Genomic DNA, 25531 nt, shown 5'->3' on the forward strand with positions numbered 1-25531 from the left:
GAGATGGTGTTAAAGGGTAATTTAGTAAATTTATTAACTAAACCTGGAACTTTAGGTTCTGTGTATTTATGTTTTCTTAGTTATTGGTTTCAGAATTTGTTTCTAAAGATTTTTGACTCATCCATGATACATAACTTCATGAATTACTTCAAGTCATTATACTTGGAAGGTATTGTTGATGCTCTAAATATAACTATAACAAATGATGATATATAGATGCTTATCATTAAACAATAATGGCTTAAATAACTATGTCAAAAGAGCTGGTTTAATTAAATTCATTAAAATGCACAGAGCTCAGATAATCTTCTTGCAGGAAATCAACTTGCTAGAGAAGGATTTGCAAAAATTATCATTTAATAGTTTTACAGTTCTCACGGATTCCTGCTTTAGAGCCAAAAGGAGAGGTACTCTTATACTATGGAATAATACTTATACACTATCTAAAATTTTAAGCACCTTTTCAGATAAAGATGGAATGTTAAGCTTAGCAGTGCTAGAAGTTAATAAGAATTATACCATGATCCCCCCAAAACGTGCACGCTGATTGGCCAGCGTGCCCATTGTAAATCGAGTTATACTAATGGAAAAAGGTCCGGTCGCCCGGACTTTTTTCCATTAGTATAACTCGTTTTTTTAAAACACTGTCTCGCTATGTTAAATGGGTTTAACATAGTGAGACAGCTTTAAAATAAGCAACAGAGATCTCCGTTGCTTATTTTAAAGCTGTCTCGCTATGTTAAACCCATTTAACATAGCGAGGCAGTGTTTAAAAAACGGAGAAAGCAAGATCTCCGTTGCTTTTTAGTGTTTTGCTATGTTAAATGAGTTTAACATAGCGAGACAGTTTTAAAATAAGCAACGGAGATGTCCGTTTCTTATTTTAAAACTGTCTCGCTATGTTAAACTCATTTAACATAGCAAAACACTAAAAAAAAAGCAACGGAGATCTTGCTTTCTCCGTTTTGCTCAACTCTGATGTACTGCGCAGGCGCCCAGTACATCAGAACTGCCGCAGATGCCAGACATCTGCGGAAGGGCAGTAAACAGGCATTATACTATGCCATTATTTAAGAAAAGTAATAGTTTCTTTTCTTAAATAATGTCATGGTATAATAGCAATAACCCACTTCTGGGTGTGGGTAATGGTAAATTTACCCACGATTGGCTTTGTTTGGTCCTTCGGGCTTCGCCCTCGGGACCAAACCCCTCCAACCGTGGGTAAATTTAGCATTACCCACACCCAGGCGTGGGTTATTGCTATAATACTTCACACTGGTAAACTCATATTGGATTCCTGGTCTAGGAACTAAATATGTGAAAAAATACTTGGATCTCATTACTTTACATGCAAAGGGAGAAATTATTCTGGCGGGAGATTTCATTTGCTTATCAGATGAAGACACCTCTAAAAATAGTAAGGTTAAACTAACAACACAAGCTAAAAAGGTAAACAGTTTTATAGCCTCAATGAATTTTAGAGACATACATAATTTAAGAGTTCAAAATTCACTTCAATACACTCATTATTATTTCCGATTTGGCACACAAACTCATATTGATAAGATTTTTGTGTCTAACCTAACACTCTTTACTCTAAACTAAGTGATATTGCAATATAGTCATGCCCACTCTCTGACCACAATGCCTTTTTGTTCAGCTTGACTATGAAAAAATATGATATGATAATTTTTCAAAGAATCCCAGCCTATGTTACTAAGTTAAAAGGTTTTAAGGAGTAGTTATTAAAATAAATAAATGCATTTATAGAAAACAACAATAATGGTGAAGTAACAGATATTATACTCTGGGATGCATTAAAAGCTCACATCTTTAGTGGAGTTAAAGCTTGGTATTTTCAAAGGAGAAAGGAATGGGACAAGGAACTTTCTGATTTATAAGCCAAAATAGGTAAGTTGAAACTAAATTTAAAATCAAATGACAAAGCAGTACTTACTGAATTTTCTAAGTTAAACCACAAATATTTAGAAATATTGAATCATAAGTTTGCTAAAAGCTTAGAAAAGATTAAACTACAGTCCTATTCAATAAACCCTAGACATTTACATAAACTAGCTATCAGATCCAAACACATTAATAAACAAAATCACATTAATGAAATTAAATACAAGAATAATAACACAGTAAAAACTGATTTAGGGGGTATATTAGAAGCCTTTAGAAATCATTATCGGTCAGTCAATGACATGCAATCACCACTAGATTTAGATGATATAACAGATACATTTCTACAAGTAATTATCAAGACTAAACTATCAAAACAACAAAATAGCACCCTAAATAAACAAATAACCTTAGCAGAAGTGAAAGAACAAGTTAAAAATCTGAAAGATAATAAAGCCCCAGGGTTAGATGGAATAATCCCAGAAATATATAAAATTCTTCCAGAGCACACAATAAAGTTATTATTAAACACATTCTCCATGGTTAAACAAGACTTAATTTTCCCTCCCTCATGGAAGTACTAAATAATTTCCCCCATTCTGAAACAAGGTAAGGACCTGCAACTATGTGCATCCTATAGACCCATATCATTGTTAAATATTGCTTATAAAATGTTCATGTCTATCCTGGCCAAAAGACTAAAGAATATATTACCCAATCTAATACACTTTGATCAAACTGGCTTTATCTTACATAGAAAAGTACACGACAATATTATTAAGCTACTAACTCTAATAGTCATTGCAAACAAAACCAAGAAACAATTAACTATTATTAGTCTGGATATTGCTAAGGCGTTCGATTCCCTTAGTTGGTCATACTTACAAAAAATCTTTAAAGAATTTAACTTTACTTCAGATTTCACTAAACTGATATTAAATATTTACAGTGATTCTAAAGCATTTAAGATTGGTTCATGTCTATCATCCCCAGTAAAAATTCATAAGGGAACTAGACAAGGTTGCCCTCTATCCCCATATTTTTCGCTTAACAGTGGAACCTTTTGCTTCATTTATTAAAAATAACCCAAATATCAAAGGATCTCAAGTTAATGAAGGATACTGTCCAAAAGTTCAACTTTTTGCTGACGATATTCTACTAACATCCAGTGACATAGAAGATTCTCTACAACATATCATGAATGCCATAACTCTATTTGGAAATATCTCAGGGCTCAATTTTAATCAAAATAAAACCAAACACTTTTAATCAATAAGAAAATAAATAGCAATTTGCAAAAATACAATACATTCAACTGGGAAAATTATGATAGATTATCTAGGAATAAGTATTAAGAATAAATGGAATGAGGCTATTAAAGTTAACTTCATTAAACTGGTAGCTATAATCAGTGACTTGACTAAAAAGTGGAACAAAATGTTTTTCACCATGGAAGATAGACTTATATTAATAAAAATTATTATTTTGCCCAAGATTTTATTTTACATGCAATCATTGATTTTACCTTCTCCTAAGAAATTCTTTAAACAAAGAGATTCCCTGTTACTAACTTTTCTATGGTTCCCAAAGAAACCAAGAATAGCCTATAAATGACATGTTAGAGCCTGGACAGTAATGGGATTGGCTTTCCCAACATATAATTATATTCCAAATCTGTTATTATTAACATAATACTACACTGGATTTCATCCATATAAACCTCTAGCTGGAAACAACTACATGAAATACATATAATGTCCTCTGAGAACTCAGAAACCCATTTAAAGAAACCTTTGGAATTAACAAAATATTTTGGATACTCCGTGAATATTGCTTATATAATAAGAAATTTAGCCACTTCTCATATGGTATAAACCAAATATTTTATATTTTCAAAAATATAATCAACAACAATTATAGTCTAAAGAATACCTTTTTCATTACATTTCCCATAGCTTGTACACCAGATTGCCTAGATACCTTCAATATCAATAATATGCAGAATCTTAAAGAGAATAATCTAAAGTTTTGGCATCAGTTTATAGAAAATAAGAACATCCAACAAATGAACTTTCTCTTATCCAGATATAATGTCTGTTAAGATAATTGGCTCTGTATTCAATCTTTAAGACTGTTTGTTGAAAATAAAGTGAGAGTGTCAATAAATCTGGCAACTGATATTATACCAAGACTGATACAACTATGCATATGTTGCTGTTCGATGAACATTGAACAATAAATTAAGCATATCACCTATATATAAAATCCTACGAGAAGACTTGATTACCTTTAACCAAGCTTTTTGGAATTACTCCATAAAGATTAATGGTGAACCTTTATCTAACGATAATAAGAAAAAGTTATCAAATTCAATAAAAAACACTTCATCATCTTTATATTGGAGACTATATACCTGGAGATTTATTCATAGAAGCTTTTACACTCCACACAATATTGACCTTATAACCAAGAGTAATGAAAGCAAATGCTGGAGGTGTGGTGATATTCTTGATGCCAACTGGGTTCATATGTTCATCGAATGTAGAAATGTCAGGCAATACTGAAGTGATTTTAAACATTTTGCAAAAGCCCTGTGGTCTGATAACTGTCAAATTACTAGCTCTTTGATATTATCCAATGTCCCTACCCCAAGTGTAATTCCTAAACATCAGTTACCTGTTCTTTGGTTAATTCTAGCTATTCCTTGAAAAATAATTACACTGAACTGGAAAAATAAGCAAGATCTTATGGTTACTGAGTTTATTTCAATAGCAAAATCTGTACGTAAAAAAGAAATGCAAACTATTTATCAGAGACTATCAAATGTAACATACAAAAGACTAGCTTGCCAAAAATTGGAGAGATTGTTAGTTAAATATTGATTGCCTTTCTTGGCTAAAACAAATGTTTATCATGGATGTTTATATATAGTGTAAATAGTTATTATGTTTTATATTGTTTATTTTTAATACGTTATGTCCATGTTTATTAAAAAAAATGAATAAAAATGTTTAATCATTCATGACACAAGTAAGCAACATTCATTTAAGCACATACCAGAATTTCTACATAAGACGTTTGGAATTTTATATTCCTGTCTATTCAGAATTCTCATAGCTAGAATACAACATAATGATTAATTGACCACTCACAAGTAATTCTTAAACATTGTCCTTTTGTTGTTATAAAGATGTATTTTTTTCCAAAATAAACAATAGCTCAACAGCAGAACCACACAAAGCAATGTGAAAAAGTATGCATTTTATTGACAAAATGTAAGTTGTAGCACTTTTTAAGTGTGTATGTGGTTTCCTATAGACAAGGATGCAGCTTGTAAAGAATGTCTACTTTTATTGTGCAGCATGAAAACTTTAAGGAGCATTGAGTAATAAAATAGAAGAATTGTGCATAATTTTCTTGAGTAGTTAATTTTTTTATTAGAAATATAATAATAAAAAAAATAGAAAAGAAGAGAAGAAGGCAAGGAAGAGAGTGGGAGGAGAAACCTGAATCATTGCAATGCATAAGCATCCATTCTTTGTAAACACCAGTAATACAGATAAAGTGGAACATTCTAAAGAAAATGGAGAATTTCCATAGATAAGCTCAGTGCCTTACTGCAACCATATTATTAACTAAATGGAGTGTGGCATTGTGTGCCATGATATCCAGTAAAGTATCAGTTTTGTCCATATTCCAGCAGCTGTATCGAAGGCTGCATTCTATGCAGTAACATTTAGCTCTATAATATAACATTTCTGCAAAAAGTAATACCACTGCATCACCCCTTGGGAACTATAGTCGTATGCCATCTAATAGCAAAACTATGAGCTACTATTATCGTACCCATTAAGAAACAAACCTAAAATATAGACAGATTCAGATATGTTGTTAACAACACAATGCCATCCTAGATTATTTGACATGAACTCTCTATTTCACATGAGAAAAGGTGAAGTTTAGGTCAGGTCACAAAAACATGTGACTTGTTTCCTGAGTTATTATTTGTGCATCTCCAATAAAGATCCAAATTCCATGTGAGCAAATGTATCACCTGCAGTCAAATGAAAACAAGTGTGATACCACACTAAAAGGTACAGAGCAGAGAAAGTAGAACTTATCCTAGAGCCATTCTAGATGAATTGCTTATAAGCACATAATTCATATATCTCTTCTATATAATTACACGGACAACCCTCTACTCCTCCAAACAGGTTCAAATATATGTGAGAGATGCAACTATTTAGCCAAACTGGAGGCTGAGCTCTCTCATCTCAAAACTGGTGTAACCAGTCAGGAGGAGAAGGTAACCTCACACAACACAATTCCAGTATCACATAGTCCCAACACATCAGCGAACCAAACACATAAATACACAAAAACATACTCGGAGGCTCTAAATAAAAATCTACCTAAGTCACAGAGACCTCCAAAGCAGACATCCAAGCAAACGCTACCTCAAAACAAAACACGCACAACACATAGCCCACAAAGTCAGTGTGCCAAGCAGCCACAGCCCTTAAGGCTGTATAACACACCTGATACTCTTGTAATAGGTGACTCTGTTGTCAGACACACTGACGTCCCGCTCACCAGGCTGAATAAAGAGAAGGTCATGGTGAGCTGCCTGTCGGGTGCTAGGATCTGCCACATAACGCAAGCACTCAGGTCACTCCAAAGCAAATACAAATATGACTCAGTCATTGTACATGCTGGTGTGAATGACCTGAGACGTACCTCCCTGGACTACATGAAAAGAGACATAGAGGAGCTCTCTGATCATGTAGCCCAGGCTAGTATGACCCTGACCTTGACCAGCATCTTACCCTCACCTAGAATGATGCCACAGTACAAAGACAAAATGATCGATTTTAACAATTGGCTAAAATTTTGGTGTCATTCAAAGGGGATTCAGTGTCTGCCAGCCTGGGATGACATGCTCGACAAGCCACGTTGCTTTGCTAGGGATGGCTTGCACCTGTCACCACTGATCTTTCGAATCTTGTCAAAGGCTTTTGCCACCCCCATAGTGCCTTTTTTAGGCAAGGCTCAAAAGGCAAACCCACCCCCATAGACAGCACAAGGAACAAGAAACTAAGGGTAATGCTGCTAAATGCCAGAAGTCTTAACCTCAAGATGCACGCACTCGAAGCTCTCCTCAGTATGGAGAACATCGATATCTGTGAAGTGACAGAAACCTGGTTCAAGGCTCCAGAGAGCACCCCAGCACTACCAGGCTATACCTCATATCATGCTTTTCAGCCCCAAAACCCGGACCGAACTACAAAAGAAGGGGGAGTTTCCATATTTATCAAGGATATCCACACCTCCAGGTTAGTGGCATTGCATGAAGTATCAGAGACGTCCATGTGCAACTAACAGTGGGCAAGACTGCTTTTCAGTTTATAGCATCTTACAGACCACCCTCTCAAAGTCAGGAATCCCACTCGGCTTTCATGAAAACATTGGAGAACATGAATATCTCTCTGAACACCATTATATTGGGTGACTTCAACTACCCAAACATTGACTGGGAGCACTACTCAAGCCCCAGCACCTTAGCCCAAAGGTTCCTGGAAATTATAAACTCAAATGCTATGGAACTACTAGTCACCACTCCCACAAGAGGGGACAACATACTAGACCTGATCATTACCAACATGGGGACTCTATGCTCCACACCAGAAGTATATCCCTCATTGGTAAGATCAAACCATAAATTAATTTCACTGGATGTCCACATCCCAACCCCACCCACAGCCCAGAAAACCACAGTGAAAAACTTCTCAAAAGTGAACTTCTCACTTCTCAAAACCGAAGTGGAATCCTTCAAGGCCCCAGGGCCAGTGGAAACTACAGCCCAAACTGCAGAATCCTATATAAACGCATTCTACAGACATCTCCAGGAATGCATGGATCATGCTATCCCAAACAAAACCAAGACCCAATCATCCAAAGGCAGGCATCCAGTCTGGTGGACCCCTGCCATAAATAAACTGTACAACAGAAGGAGGAAGCTACTACATGATAGAGCAAAATCCCTAATAGGGAAGGCATCTCTAATCAGTACTAGCAAAAAATTACGATCCCTCATAAAATCCTCCAAGGCCAGCTTCGAGAGAAAAATTGCACAGGACACCAAAGACAATCATAAGGCTTTTTTCTGTTATGTTAGAAACCTGGGATGCAACTCCCAGACTTGTTCTGAGTTGATTCTAAATGACAAAAAATACACTGAACCCACAGACATCGCCGATATCCTGGCAGACAGGTTCAGTGCAAACTTCTCCACCCCCCCCAAAAGAGCAAGTATCTATCCCAGCAGAGGGCTGCCTCCCAAACATCTCTGATGCTCAGGTGAAGGCTGCCCTCTCCAAAGCAAAAAACACTGCTTCCATGGGACCAGATGGCATCCCAGGTTGCATCCTACATGAACTCCAAGAGGAACTAATCCCTCAAATAAAACAGCTATACAATCTCAGCCTCACTACAGGATATGTGCCCACAGAATGGCATACAGCAACAGTGGTCCCACTCCACAAAGGTGGAGCATCTACAGACCCTGGAAACTATCGCCCCCATAAGCCTGACTAGCTTAGTCTGCAAGGCTATGGAGAGGATCATCATGGAGCTCATAAACAAAGACATAGGGGACCTACAGACACTAGATCCTACCCAGTTCGGCTTTGTCAAGGGCAGATCCTGCCTTTTGAACCTGGTTGACTTCTTCATCACCAAAGCCATAGATGAAGGGAAGGTAGTCCACACAGCCTATCTGGACCTTGCAAAGGCATTTGACACAATACCCCACTCGGGCATCATAGACAAGCTATCCAGCTTAAATATAAACCCCTATGTCACAAGATGGGTCGCAAACTGGCTCAAAGACAGAACCCACAGAGTGAGAGTTGCTGGAGCCATGTCAGACTCGAAACCAGTCACAAGTGGCATCCCACAGGGTGCTGTCCTGGGGACCACTCTTGTTTGGTATATACTTTTCCGAGGTACGGGCAAACGTGGGAGGACTATGGCTCACCAAGTTTGCAGACAACTGCAAACTGGGCGCCATAATCAACTCTCCAGCTGACACAAACATCCTTCAAAAATGTCTCACAGAGACAGATAACTGTTGCCAGCGCCATGGTTTAAAGCTAAATGCCAAAAAATGTATAGTCATACCTTTTGGAAAAAACAATGTGCCCACAAATTACCACATAGGTGGAAACCCATTAAGTACAGAGAAAGTTATTAGGGACCTGGGGACCCAAGTTGATAGCAATCTCTCCTTTGAAAACCACATTGCCAAAGTGGTTAGAAAGACCTTCTATGTAGCCCACCTCATCATGAAGGGTTTCACATCTAGATCAAGAGAGGTAATCGTGCTCCTTTATTCATCCCTCATCAGGCCCATCATAGAATACAATGCCCCTTTTGGGATGTACCTTACCCGACACCTGCAGCAATTAGAAAGACCCCAAAAGTATCTCACCAAGAGGATCAAGGGTCTCAAACAGATGCCATATGCTGCTCGGTTAAAAAAACTCCAGCTCTACTCAGTTGCATACAGCCTACTTTGAGGCGATCTATGCCTGACATACAAAGCTATGTCAAATCCAGAATTAATGGACATGCTCCACCTCAGTAAATCTAAATCCCTTAGAGCCAAACGCTCGAGGGACTTGAACCTCAGCACAGAAATAAATAGAACTTGCTGGAGGGACAGGTTCATAACCCAGATGCTCCCTTCGCTCTGGAATAGAATTCCAGTTCATGTGAGGCAGAGCACCTCACTGAATCTCTTCAAGAAGAATCTTGATAGATGGATGGGGAATCGTAGGTTTGTCCCAGGGATTACTCCTGTGTCACTATTAGACAGAGGCACAGTAAACTAAACCTTAAAAAGGGCACAGTATACTCAAATCAAGGGGTGACGTAAGCCATACAGAATCGGGCTAGGCTTATAATTGCCTCAGGCCAGATAGCCTGGTATGAACCTATGAACCTATGAACTTGGGAGTTGAGATTACCTTTTAGGATTTATCTCTTCACTCTTTCAAAAAAAAATGCTGATTTTATTAATTCTCATTTCCACATAAAATCCAGAATAGCAATTATCCTGGCTAGTTTAAGTCCTGATCTGTACAGAAACTCAAGCAATGCCTTGCTCCATACCTAATCTGTTTTCAATTGTGTTTTTCACTTGTTTATTCCTAATATCATTCTTACTGGTAAGCCACTATCAAATTAAATCTAAACCTTGAAAGAATGTATTCATCCCTTCTTTGTACAGACATACTTGTCTTATAAATACAGAATATAAAATTATTTCTAAAATTGTAATTACCTTCCCAAAAAGATCAAGCAACAGCTGCCTTTTGCCATGAAAGTTGGTTTTGTTGGGTCTATACCAGTCCGTCGAAATGGCTGATGATCGAACACCAGATGTTCAAACTGGGAAGTTCGAGCACTGATTATCACGAAGCCGCAGAACACCAAATTCATTCCCAGGGAAAGAATTTGGTGGGCCATTTCTGTGGCTTCGCAATTATCAGGACTGTGGTGGGAAGTTAAGGGTCAGGTTCAGGTAAGTGTGCGATTGTGTGGATGTTAGGGTTAGAACATGGGTTAGGTGAGTTAGTGTTAGGGCATGGGTGAGGTAGGTGTTCGATAGTGACGGACCTTAGGGTTAGAGTTTGGGTTAAGGTAAGTGGATAGATAGTAGTGTATGTACAATTTAGTGTAGGGTTAGATGTAGGATTTTAAGTGTTTGTGCATGGATTGCTGTTTTTTTGGTGTGCTTGTGTTGCGTGTGTGTATCTTGGACCAGCAATTTTTTCTCCTCGGAAAAATTCGCTGTTCTAAGACTTCGATGTTTTTATACTTTGTGGTTAGAAGTTCAAACATATGGTGTTCGATCTTCAGCCATTTCGGTGAACTAATATAGACCCGGTTTTGTCAATGGCTACTTCCCTTTTGACCAAGTTTGAACACATTTTACATCACAACTGAAGGAAGTATGTGCAGAAACCTGAATTTTAGTATCCATTGACAATAAGAAGCTCTCAGTAAAGACAGATAACTATTCCTCTTTATTGTTCCTGAGGTTATGGGCTTATTTGCAAAATTTGAATTTGGTAAAATGTCTGTATTAGTAATACCCATTTGTTTGTTTTTTTTCTCAAATAACTTTTTATTGATTTAACAAAAATGACACTGAAACAATATGGCATGACAATACAATCAAGAAAAAACAAAGTTAAGTACAAAGTAAAACAAGTACGTCATGAATATATACATTTATACTGTAGTCCTCTTATATAACATAAGCTGTAAAAAAGGGGTGGGAAAAACAAAAAAGGGGAACTATGTACAAGATTATCAAACATATATATATATATATATATATATATATATATATATATATATATATATATATATATATATATATATATATATATATATATATATATATATATATATATGTATATATACTTACAAGAAAAGATTACCCAAAGGTTATATAGAGGGTGCTACAGTGATTTCTATAGAAAGGAACCAAGTAATTCTGTAAAAAAAAACATATTCATACAAGGAGATAGATCAGAGTATCCAAGTTAAAAACTAAAGCATCTTGAATAATAGATCATACACTTTCTAGTCGCCCTGAAAAATATCAAAAAATATTTTCCAAATTTTCTGGTAGTATATCCACTTGTTAGGTTATTAAAGATAATTTTTTGTGAAGATATGTATTTTATTGCTAAATTCTTGAGGCAGCACCAAGAAAGTTCAGCGTGATCTAATCAGTTCATAGTTATATAGAATTTGGTCAATAAGCATAGAGTGATGAGTACATGAAGCGTAAATTTAGGTAACCTCAGTGACATGCAGGATTACTAGTTCCCATGATAGGGTCAATTTTCGATAACTCAGCTTTTCTAGTCTAACTTTGAGGGATCACCAAAGTTTATATTTGTGACTACAGGACCAGAGAATGTGTAGCAAATCTGCTTGAGGAAAGGAGCAGCAAGGGCATGATGGGGGTGTATTAGAACTGAATTTATTTAAAATACATGGGGTAAAATAAGTATTACTATTTATCATTAATTGTGTATATATCAACTTTTTAAAAGGAGAAAACCTAAGGGTTAATTTTATTGCTCTGAGTTTTTGGTCTTTACTAAGATTACTATCCTGCTGATTCCAGTAGTTGGAAAAAGTACTGCGTTCTGATGCTTGGAGGCCATCAGTAGTTTATAAGTATTAGATATCATGCTTTTACTTCTAGATAGACTTTTTATGATTTCCAAAGCTGCAGAAACATTATTTCCAATATAACACTACCATTATTAGGAGTTATCTGATTTGATGAAGAATGATAGTGTACTTCTGACCAAGTTATAGCTCATGCTTAAGTTCACTTAGTGATTTCTCCTTATGTCTGTATCTAGCTCAAATGGTGCAATCTATTATTAAGTGGTAATCAAGTAAACTAATAATTTTGTTGTTTACCTTAATATTATCATGTGGATTGGTTGTAATAAGTGAAGAGTATCCTCTAACTCCATAAACTTTATTAGATTCTGGAAGTTTTTAATCCTTTGCTTCATTGTGCTGTTAAAGGGAATAGTATTCAGGCTTTTAGGTAATACGAAAGGTAAGGCTATAAGGTTAAAATTGTTACTGATTATGTGTCTATGCCAGAGTTTGATCCATTGAGGGTACCATACTTTATCTACCTGAGTGAACGTTGAGATTCGTATAACCTTGCTTGCACATATTTTGAAGTAATAAAGATGAAAGTCAGGCAAGCTTAGACCATCTTTTAGTTTAGGATAGCATAGTTTCTGATAACTTATTCTAGTCACCTTTGGGAACCATATGAACTTAGCCAGCTCTTTATTAGCCTTTTGAAAAAAAATATTGGGGACAATTAGATTTAAAGTATTAAATTGATAAAGTAACTTAGGTAGAACATTCATCCGTATAATTGCAGATTTGGACAGGGGGGGATAAATTGAGTTGTTGCCAACTATGCAAGTCCTCTAAGATACCCGTCCATACCTTCATGAGATTATTCTGGTATATGGACTGAGAAGTATGGTCAAAATGTATACCTAGATATTTACGGGAGTAGTTAATTTTGAAAGGGGATTCTGCGAACAAATATTCTTTATGACCTGATGGGTTTATAGGAAAATCAGTAATTTCTTTGGATTTATTAGATAGTTTGAAACTTTAGAAAAGGAGTCTATCTAGCTTTTGACACCATCCCTCACTCTAGAATTATAGCTAAACTCACTAAACTAGGTATAAATCCCTATGTCACAAGATGGGTTGCCAACTGGCTCACTGACAGAACCCACACTGTAAAGGTTGCAGACTCGAAATCTGACCGCAAAGCAGTGACAAGTGGATTACCACAGGGTTCTGTCCTGGGATCTCTCCTGTTTGGTATCTACTTCTCTGAAGTATAGGCTAACACAGAAGGCCTCTGGCTAATGAAGTTCGCAGATGACTGCAATCTAGGAGCCATAGTCAAGTCCCCAAATGATGTGGACATCCTACAGAAGGGCCTCGCTGAGACAGATGCCTGGTGTCAGAGCCATGTCCTCAAGCTCAATGCCAAAAAGTGCAGTGTCATCCCCTTTGGTAAAAACTCTGTACCCATGAACTACCACATAGGCAGCAATTTACTTAACACCGAATGCATGATAAGAGACCTTGGGACCCAGGTGGACAGTAGTCTGTCCTTTGATAGTCACATCGCCACAGTAGTCAGGAAGTCCTTCTACATGGCACACCTCATCATAAAAGGGTTCTCATCCAGGAAAAAAGAGGTCATTGTTCCCCTCTACTCGACACTCATTAGACCCATTATAGAGTACAATGCCCCTTTTGGAATGTACCTCACACGACATCTGCAGTAGCTGGAAAGGCCACAGAAGTACCTCACAAAAAGGATTACTGGCCTCACACAAATGCCTACACTGACCGCCTCAAAAAACTCCAGCTTTACTCCATAGAATATCACCTATTCTGAGGTGATCTCTGCCTAACATATAAAGCTATGTCAAACCCAGAGCTGTTGGACATGCTGTACCTAATGAAATCCCAATCCCTCCGAGCTACACGGTCTAGGGACCTAAACCTTGTCACCACAATAAACAGGACATGCTGGAGGGATAGATTCTTGTCCCAGAGACTTCCCATACTCTGGAACAGGCTACCCATCTATGTCAAGCAAAGTTCTTCATTAGCACTCCTCAAGAAAAATCTTGATGAGTGGATGGGAAATAGGAAATACACCCCGGAGATAACTTCTGTGTCTCTGCTCGACAGTGGCACAGGAAAATAACTTTCTTGGGTGGCGTAAGCCAGGGAACCTTGTTGGCTAGGCTTACATAGGCCCTTGGGCCAATAGCCTAGTACCAACCTATGAACCTATTGTATCAGCTAATCTCCTAATGTCTAAGATGGGGCATTCAGAATAGATATTTAAGTCATCTGCGTAAGTCAATAAACATGTCTTGACATTTAAAGTTTTGGGGATGGAATGAAATGTAATTTGGGATATTGAGAAAAGTAGGGGCTCGAGGTAGAGGTTAAAATATATGGCGACAGGGGGCATCCCTGTCTCGTTCCATTCAATATTTGGATGGGCTTAGATAAGGTCATATTAATATAAAGAGAGGTATAGGTTTTGCTGTACAGGTTTCCAATAATGCTGATAAGACTTTTAGGGATATTGAAATGAGACATGGTAGTGAATAAGAATTTCCAATTTACCCTATCAAAAGCTTTGCAGGCATTAAGTATTAGCCCATATTTAGGACTATAGTTTTTCCTGTTAAGATGCACCATAGCATCTAATGTTAGGGTATTGTCCCACGTTTGTCTCTTCATCATGAAATCTGTTTGCTCTGGAGAGATTATATGAGGCATGACTTTTTTCATTCTTTCAGCTAAAATTGAAGAGAGAATTTTAATAGCTACATTTAATAGGGATATGGATCTGTAGTTATGTGGATTAGACTTATCTAAGGGGTTTTTAGGTATGAAAATTGTTTTAGAGTTATTAAGATGATAGATATACCATAAGTTTTGATATGGTTGTATACTTTCAGTAATATGGGTGACATGGAAACTATAAAGGTTTTATAAAATTCTGAGGTGTATCCACCCAGGCCGGGTGCTTTCCCTTTCTTTAGTTTTCCTATGGCATCAGTCACTTCTTGTAAAGCAAGGGGAGCATCTAGGAGTTCCACATACTGTTTACTTAATTTATGGAATGCTATTTTATCAAGGAATTGTATGTCATCAGAAGAGGATTGTTGGTTATTAGGATCAGGTTTATCTTGCTACTTCTTTTCTAAGTCTAATAAGTCCATCACTAACTTCCTTTCTCTTTTTAATCTAACTTTTTTGAGATAGGAAGCTTTCCAAATAAGGATTCCCCTAATCTGTGTTTTACAAGCTGCACATTGAATGTCATACGGAATATTTATGCTTTCCATGCCATTATTTAGCTGTGCTAAAATGCTAGACACTTGCCAAATAATCTCTGAATTATATAATAGATTATTATTTAAAGACCAGTTAGAATTTTTAACCCTTTTAGCCAAGTTATTGGGTGAAAGGAGTTTTAAAGTAATTCTAGAATGATCTGAGAAGTGTCTTGGTTCCTCCTGATATTTAATATCTCCTTCTGTCAGTGACTCTGAAATAAGGAAGAAGTCTATTCTAGACCAGGTATTGTGACATTCAGAGAAGTAAATGTATATACCTTTCCTCTCCTGCTCTTCACCAAAAGAGATTGGATCAATCAGGCATAAGTCAGTCATTAGTTCACCTAAGGCAGTTGATGCTTGCATATTTTGGGATAAGGACTTGCTAGTGCGATCTAACCCTGGATCAATAACCAAATTCCAGTCTCCACCCAATATAAGTTCATGGTCAGGAAAGTTTTGTAAAATGCTGTGGATTTCTAAAATAAAATCCTGTTGTCTCTGACAGGGACCATAGACGTTGAGTAAAAGAGTTTGTTTCTTATTGATAGGATTAGTAGCTATAAAATAACACCATCTGCTCTTCTCATCTGAACACTGGTTTAGGATTGTTGTCTGAAGCGATTTTTTTAATAATAATAGCTACCCCTTTTGACCTTGAGTTGTCCTCAGCTGCAATTATTTCTTTAATCCATTTTTTATTGGAAATTCCCTTCCAGTCCTCACTCATCATGTGTGTTTCCTGCAAAAAACATATGTGTGCATCAGATTTAAAAATTAGATGCATCAGTAAATTTCTCTATTCTTTATCCTGCAACCCCCTTACATTCCAGGAGTCTATGATCCACATTCCCAAATAATGATTAATGAGGCAATTGTTATTGTTAAGGAAATGTGATATTTTTGGATTACAAGGTTCCAAAAGAAAGGAAAAAACATACTAACTATAAGAATGGGTGATAGAAATACATAAAGTAGCATATTCACAGTAGCCCTATAACACTCTTCCAACAGCAACCCTGTGCCTACTCACTTACCCCAACTAAAAAAAAGAATGTGATGAAATACAGTTACACAAGCAAATATATTGAGATGAGTATCATATTGAGAAGTTGTGTAACCTAAGAGTAAAGTTATCACCAATATTTTAAACCTTTTAAGAAATCTAAAACATATATACAATAGCACTACGATTCCGAGAGTCATCATCCTTACCCTTCTACTAATATTCCTATCCTCTCCTATAAGAAAAGTTCAAAAAGGTACGGTGCTAGAAAAAACATCACATTAAATCACTAAGTACAGAAGTTTCAGATAGATGCCAGTTAGTGATAATACAGTAACTGCAGAAAAGAAAGGAAACTTTAGCAGAAGACATATTTGCAGTTGTTTGTCAAAGACATATAAACAAGATATCATATAAACAAACAACTTGCTATATTAGCATATAGGGTATAAAACAATACATTAAACAGGCTTGATAAAAAAAAAACATTTTAGCCCATTAAACATTCAAGATGTCCTTCACTGTTAAAACATTATGATTCTTCAAGCTGCTTTTTAAATAATACTTATTTATCCTTTAGATTTAACATAACAAACTTTTAATAGGAACAAAGGCATCATATTAGGATAAATATCTTCTTTGTTTTGATAATGAACACATTGCTTGACCATAAGACCCAAAAGCTTCCATATGAATGTATATGTGTGCATGTAAGCATGCATGAATATATGACAAACCGGGAGCCCTTACCTTGAAAACGAAATATGATTATAACTTACAAGAAGGCTGCAATACTACTTAAGGCTTATGTTACAATTCATGGAGCTAGATCTCAAGCTGCAACCCAGTTGAGTATGTTAACCTAGCTGGCAATGTATCCCACAAACAAGAGCATTTTATGAAAACTTAAGCAACATCTGTAATACAATATATTTATATATATATATATATATATATATATATATATATATATATATATATATATATATATATATAGAAGCTGAACATTGTAAACTGAGAAAAAGTCTTTACATTTTTTGGTAACAGATTGAAATTTTCAACCTGCTCCCATAATTAAGCTTGACATAATCTGTACTAGTGCCCTTATGTATTCCTCTTGACAGTAATTTATTTAAATAGCCATTGTACTTCCTTTAAAAGGGGTGGGTTCACTACCAAAGTACCATCCAGTTGTTGAAAAGATGAAAAAAGAAAACTCACTTTGCTCAATCCAAAGCTACAGCTTAATCCTGCATCTGTGTAGTCTTCAACCCTTAGATCCAGAGCGTCCGCAATCTCTATTTGGCCATTTGGAATTGGGTTATCTCATTTTGATTATGAATACGGCCATTTGAGCATTAGTTTCAGTCCACAAGTAGACGTATGGGTGAAAGCGCACAGTTGTACCTCAGAATCCATCCTACCATTCAACAGAAACGAGAAGATATGTTCCTAGAGGGGATAGTTCCTGCATGACGTGCACTTCCGGGTCCATTAGATGCGGTTTACACTTTTATAAAATTAAAAGCATTAAAACTTCAGTATTTTACAAAAAGGGATTTTATAGCAACAGAAATAGCATATGAGGTCAGCGACAACCTCCGATTGGGAAAACAAAGCATTTTCTTTTCGCGAGAGAGTTAAGCTTCAGGGGCTTTTCCAAAATATTTCAGAAAAACAACTTTGGCATCTTTAGGTGAGTCTGCAGTATATTTACTATCATTATATGTAAAACTTAGGGTATTTGGATAATGCATTTGGAATTTAATATTTCCTTTGATGAGATCAGTACAAAAAGGGGAGAGTTTTTGGTGTTTTTCTTTAATGGCCACTGGGAGATCCTGTGACACAGTTATTTTATGACCATTCCAGGAGATTAATTTTTGTTTTCTAGCTGCCGATAGAATTCTCTGAACATCTTGAAGATTCAGCAGTTTAACGTAGCTTTGTCTCAGAGCATTTGACAGTTGTTTAGTGTATAAAGCATGGTATGCTCTCTCAATTATAATATTGTTGTCATGTGTGCCAGGTTTTAATATAAAATTAAACAATTGAAGCATAGTCTCAATCAGTTGGTTGGTGGCATATGATTCAGGTAGACCTCTTACTATAATCTTGTTTCTTCTGCTCCTGGCATCTAAATCAAGGATTTTTTGTTGGATTTCAATTAGAGTGGTATTTTTGGTGCTTAAATCTTCTTTTAGTAATGCAATCTGCATATCTTTATTTTTGGTGATTTATTCAATCTGTTCCATACGTTCCATAGCCTGATTCAGTTTATTGCCAAAGCTGGAAAGCTGCTCAGAGAAATCTGGAACAGCCAGTTGTAATAGTGACAAGGGTTCCTTAAGATCTTCCATGTGGATGTTGGCCTCCAGCTTCTGTTTAGCATTGGATTTTGAAGTATCTATCTGTTTAATTTTCTGCCTTTTAAAAAGGGTTTCCTTCTCAGGGAAACTATTGCCGACAGTTTCGTGTAGCTGGTTTGTGTCTCCATGTTTTCGGATTCCCTCGACATATTTTAGCAGTAGTAGCAGTTTATAATCACCTCCAACTTGTGTTGTGCCTATTCAGGCCTAGAGTATACACATGAAAGTAGCTCTCTGGAACTCTTGAGATTTAATAATAGAATATAGACTCACAGAATATATCCAGGAGACCTCAAAATCGATGTCGACATATTGCAGAGGCGAGAGCAGCTAAGATCTAGCTTTTGGTTGTAGATGGATAGTTAAAAGGCCATAAGTATTTTAGTTAGATAGGAGCCTCATAGAAAGGGTGTTTACAGGACATCCACCATCTTGGAATCCCAGTAATACCCATTTGTTAACTATGGAGACTTACTTAACACACAGACCATGAAGCAATGTCTGGTTAAGCAACTTACTTAATGTTACACGGTAGGCAAATTAGTCTGAGTTTCTGAGCCGAGGGAATCAAACTTGCTCCACAGGAACTACAACTCACAGCCTTACTCTATATGTCAACTGCCAGAATATATTCTTTTTCTTTACTAGCATTTAATGTTAGAGTAAATGTTGTGATTTCACTAACCTTTTGTCTTTGTTTTGAACCAAGCAGGGATGTCATTTATCCAACTTTTAATTTCATCTTAGAAACTTTAATACGGGTGGTTGAAAGTCATTTGATTGTACCAGTAAATGCAATAGATGCTTTCAATTAATCCTTGTCTTAGGCAGATGACATTCTGCTTATTCATTTCCTCTAGGAACGGAAGATGTTCACACTAATTTTTCTTATGTCATGCTTAACCCTTACAATAATTGTGTGTTCCCTTCACAAACACATAAATTATACTTGCACTTTATTGATTTGTCAGACTTGAGCACATTCTCATTAAGCAACTTTAAGTTCAGAGTCACAGAGAATGCAAATCGAGAAGGATAGAGTCAAACTCAGGAGGAAGCAAATTAGCACCTTATAGCATATGCTCTAATTTACCAAACAAAGTGCCATATATCTTGGAACAGCCTGCAGCCCGTGTTATCTTAAGTGCTTAAGTTTACCTGAGTTCTTATTTTTACCTGATAAAAGCTTTGATAATATTAGAAGTAAAGTGGGTTCTGGTCTTGACAACCTGGTCAGTCTTCCTTCTTTATTCCCAGGTTGAAGGCAGCACACTTGTTTTTGCAATGGAAAATCAGAAAACCTTGGGTTCTACTCCCACACCAGGTACTGGGATTAATTTTGTAATTGTGACACTGCAGTCCATCATAAGTGGGGGGATGGTACTGCTTTTCTGAGTTTGCTATCCTTCAGATGAGATGTAAAACTGAGGTGCTATCTTCCTGAGTTCATGGTAGTAAAGGTCAATGCAAGAAATCCCACAGCACTTATTGAAATAAAGGGATGTTCCATGGTACCCTGGACAAATTTCTCCAAGTTGTTATGAGTACCATCTCTGGTCTCCTCTGAAAAGAGGACACTGGCCTAGTGGGACTAACCCAGTCAACAAATAGTAAATGAAATAAATAAATAAATGAACAAAACATACTGAGCACTTACTTTACCAATGTGAATACTGTCTGCTGTACGTAACAGAGAGTGACTGTTTTGTATATTTAATTTGGTTCAACAGTTCACATGGTAAAACAGTTGCTCATGATTTGCCAGCACTGAAGTGTATTACCAAATGTCTGAATGTCATGTTGTACCTCCTAACTTGGAGGTCTTTTACTCATGTTACAGTGCCACTTCCCTGTTGTGTAGTGACAGATAAAAATAACAAACTTCATATTGTCTGATCAAAAACAGAAAACATCAGCTATAATCTAAAAAAAAAAAAAAAAAAAAATCATTAACTCCCAGTTAACCTAAAGCACGATATCTAAGATGTTGTAATCAGAATTGGATTTCCTCAGCTTCTAGGATTCGTGCAAATCACCACTGTAGGGCAACTTATAGTTGATATTCCTAATTTCAAATTTAATTCTGCTCCTATAAATGCTTACTGCTATTCATAAATTGTACATGCATATCATCTGGCCTTAGCAATGATGGCAGGTAACTGCATATAACTGAAATGAAATCCAAGTTTTGGTTTTGGAGGAAGAATTCCATATCTGTCAAACACCATTCTGTGTGATGCATCAAAATGTAAGTAGTGAAGTGATTTGTCTGAATAGATTGTAGGGAGGGGACATAAAAAAAATGTCTTGGCTTTAGACTATGGCACAATTGATCGGTGAGTATTTTCTCAAAAAATGCAAACATTTTAATACTGTTGTAGTGGTTGTAAATTACACACATAATAACTTGGCACAAGACACTCATCCTTCAGGAAGCCTCATATAGATTGTTTAAAATCAAAGAGACAAAACTAAAGTATAAATGTAAACCATAAATGTGTAGTTGCCCTACCTGTGGTGTATTAAGTGCAGGTTTCAAGCACATACTTTGGTCTCGTAAAGTGCAAGATAACTAATAAATTAGACATGTTGCACTATATAGTATATTAATTATGAATATTACTTTCACAAGGCTAGCATTGCTTTCTAGGAATCTTTCATCCAGAAATTTCCAAGGATATTAAAGATACAATAAACACAGTCATGCTTGTATCATTCTTCTACAGGCTGCCATTCCCAGGCCTGAATAATCAATGCATGAACTGAGACTGAGTTGTCTGTCAACACAGTCAAATGGACAATTCTCCTTCAACAGTGTAATGGAACTACAAAAGCAAATTGCTCCCATTTTTTTTTTGGTTGAGACCATAATACTAGGGAGTTAGTATGTGAAAGGATAGGGTTGCTGGGGATAGTGTACTATGTACAGTACTACAAATTCATGGGATAAATATCACAGGATCATAGGAGTTTACTAGGCTAAAGGCTCTAGAGCCTTTTTAAGTCTAGCTATTTAAGCCCTAATTTTTCAGATTACCAATGCAGAAGAATGGTGTTGGTATATGCCTGTGCCTTAGGGCATCTACAAGCTACCTCTGTCCCTAAGGAACACAGGTGACATGCTAGGAGTGAATTTGTCATTTTCCATGCATTGGAACAACTTGCATTGGAATAGGCTTAGGGAAGAGCTTTGCTTCACATGAACAGGGAGTCTGTACTAGGGAAGGCAAAATCTATTAGAAATATACCTGTCCCTCTAACATGTTTTATGTTACAGATTAGGTTTAGATCCTTATATCGAGTAATTCTAGCATTGTGGTTTTGTGAATGTGTAGTATAACCACCACAGTTGACATCAGTTTCTCAAGCATTTGAATTGCTTCTCATAATTACATCACTACACAGGAAAAGATGTCCATTTCTGCTCATGGGTCTAAGGGAATGCATGGTGGGCTGCATAAACCATCCAAACAGTCTGCCAGTAACAGGGGAAGCCACTAGCTCAGGTACACAGCCAGGATCAAGGGATAAGTGTTTTAAATGTAACCAGTGGGGCCATGTAGTATATAGATGTCCATGGAGGCAAGGTGGGGAACAAAAGTTGGGAGAGCCAGTAAGTGAGAATGACAAAATGCCAGCAGTAAGTTGTTTTAAGACAAGGGTACTAAACTACCACAAGAGGTTATATCCTATCTTAGTGAATGGGAAAGAGGCCATGGCTAAGAGAGATACAACTTCTGACCTAACCATTGTGAAGCCTGCAATGATTATAGATGAGCACTTCTTGCTTGGGCAGTCTACTCCAGTCAGAGCTTTAGGAGGGACCCCATTCAAAATACCTTTGCTTAGGGTTCATCTTGACTGGAAGGGTGGAATAGGAAGCAAGCAAAGAGGTGTTTTTGAGAATATCCCTGCAGATGTCCTGAAGAATTATTTTGATAATGCAGTACCTTGTGTGCCTGCAGTTGCATGCAGTCAGGTTTGGAGACAAGCATGTGGGTCTGGCAGCCTGGCGGGGGCAAAGACAGACCATACACTTCAAGCCAGGACTGGTGAGGTGGCTACTTTAGGGAAAGAGCTACCCTGTAGCAGTAAGACTGAATGTGAGCCACAGCTGCTTGTGGGTACTGATGTTCCATTGGACAGAGTGACTGCAAGTGCAGCGGTGAGTAGTAGTGCCCAGGCTGACAGTGAAGCACTGCTGTCAGAGGATACCAGACTTCCTGTGGAAAGGGAGCAGGGATGAGCTATAAAGAGAGAGATGAGGCAGACTCAGCCATCAGACCCTACATTGCAAGGCTTGAGGGAGGTAGCCAGGGAGGCACCTGATTGTCAAGGAAAAGGGGAAGCAGTATCCTGGGACAAGGAGTTACTGCATATAGAATGGACCCCTGAGGGAGGGCTAGAGGGTGAGAATACAACAGTTGGTAGTGCCCAGAGCCTACTGTCTGGCACTTCTAGCCATAGCCCATAACATTCCCTTTGCAGGTCATATGGACATAAAGCATACAAGGATACATATTATGCAGAACTTTTATTTGCCTAGGATTTCCAGGGATGTAACAGGGTACTGCAGGACCTGTGAGCAGTGCCAAAAAGTAGGCAAGGCAGGAGACAAGGACAAAACTCCTTTGATGCCTTTGCCTGTGATTCAGCAGCCATTTCAGAGGGTACCTATGGATATTGTGGGGCATTTGATTACCCCAAGTTCTACAGGGAAGGAGTATATCCTAGTTGTAGTAGATCATACCAGCAGATACCCTGAGGTGGTGGCCCTGTCCTCTATTGAGGCAGAAAAGGTGGCACATGCTTTGTTAGAGATTTTCAGCAGGGTAGGTTTTTCAAAAGAAATGCTAACTGACTGACAGAGGTGCCATTTTCATGTCGGACCTTCTGACTTGTCTGTAGGAGCACTGTGGATGAAGCAACTAAAGACCACCCCCTACCACACCCAGGCTAAAGGTCTGGTGGAGAAGTTAAACTCTACACTAAAGAGTATGCTACAGGCAGTTGCAGACCAGATTAAGAAGGAGTGGGACAAATATTTGCCCCATCTGTTCTTTGCTTACAAAGAGGTGCCCTAGAATCCACAGGTTTTTCACCATTTGAGTTGTTGTATGGGCATAGGGTGAGGAGACATCTAGATTTGATTTCTGATAAGTGGGAGGGTGAGCGTGAATCCCACAAGGAGTCTGTTGTGGTATGGGTTCTAAACCTCAAGACAAGGCACAGAGAACTCAAAGGATTGGCCCAGGAGAACCTGGCAGAAGCCCAACAACAGAAAAAGGTCTGGTATAACAGCAATGCTAGAGAGTATGCTGTGGGGCAGCAGGTTATGATTTTCACTCCTGCCAGACACAACAAGCTGCAAGCAGCTTGGGAGGGAACCTTCAAAGTGATAAGGAAGGTCAGTGCTGTTAACTACATTGTAGAACTGCTAGGAAGAAGGCAGGGGCACAAATTGCACCATGTTAACACCATGAAACCTTACCATGAAAGGAAGGCCCTGGTGCTAAGTATTTGCAGTAGAAGGCAGGAGGAGTCTGAGGGGGATCTATGGCTACAGGGAACCAGCCAACAAAATCCAAATTACGATGGTGAAGTCTAGGGTTGCAGGCATATGATGGGATGGTGCAGCACTGTACTGGGGTCAGCAATGCAAAGGCAACTGGAATCTCAAGACAGGGTATAGGGTAATGTATTCCCAGATAGGCTCTCCCCTCTCAAGCAATGTTTATCAAGGGTCAATTGAAAAACTAGCTTGATCCTTTGAGGGGGAAGAAGTGTGACAAAGGGGGATACCGCCAGTACAGCTATCTGGAATTTTGTAAATAATTATATGTCATTCGTGAATATCAACATGATTTATATAATATGCTTGTTTTACAACTGTATTAGAACTCTATGCATGTATATATCAAACTGGATTGTACAGACATGTGTGTTGAAAAAGAATTTTATAAAGTGCTTGCACTTTAAATGTAACTACAGTGTGCCATACTGGTCTGGAATAGAACAGAAACATACATGCACTATTGTAACTGTTTAAATGTATATATTTTAACAGTGGAAACTGGAATACAGAAGGTTAAGTTCAGAAAAATAGCTGAAATTAAATTACTTTATGGCTAAGCAATAACAAATTTTAGCTTTCAGTTTCAATGCAGCAAGGAGACACAGTATCTAAAACTAGGGATCTTTATTTAAACTTTTAATTGTGACTGATCTATGCAGAGATTTTTAAGTTTTGAGTGTACTTGCATATTTATTTGGTGACACTGTGTGGGACACTTGTAATAGCCTTGTTCTTGGTCAAACTACCATTTGTATTAATATTAATATTGCACAGGAAGATTGGACACCCTTTGTTAAGGGCCTTAAAATAGCTGATAAAGAGTGAGCTATTGGCAGTGATAACTACCTTATAGTCTGGGCAAAAAGGGAGCATTGCTAGTAAACCTGTACCAGCCTTTAGCCAGTGTGTGTGTGTGTATGTGTGTGTGTGTGTGTGTGTGTGTGTATTTGTGTGTGTGTGTGTGTGTGTGTATGTGTGTGTGTGTGTGTGTGTGTTTATGTTTCTGTCTGCATGTGTGAGTGTATGCATGCATGAAAGCAGAACAGACTATGTTTGTGTGTGTGTGAGAGAGAGTGAAGAGTGAGAGTGATCCCTGGCAGCAACAGCATCAGTTAAGAGGTTTGCATACCTCTTGACCATGCTTCTCAAACTCTCAGCACAAGAAATC

Source organism: Protopterus annectens, chromosome 3.part1 (assembly GCF_019279795.1).
Source record: "Protopterus annectens isolate FY-2018-M chromosome 3.part1, PAN1.0, whole genome shotgun sequence".
Classification (NCBI taxonomy): Eukaryota; Metazoa; Chordata; order Ceratodontiformes; family Protopteridae; genus Protopterus; species Protopterus annectens.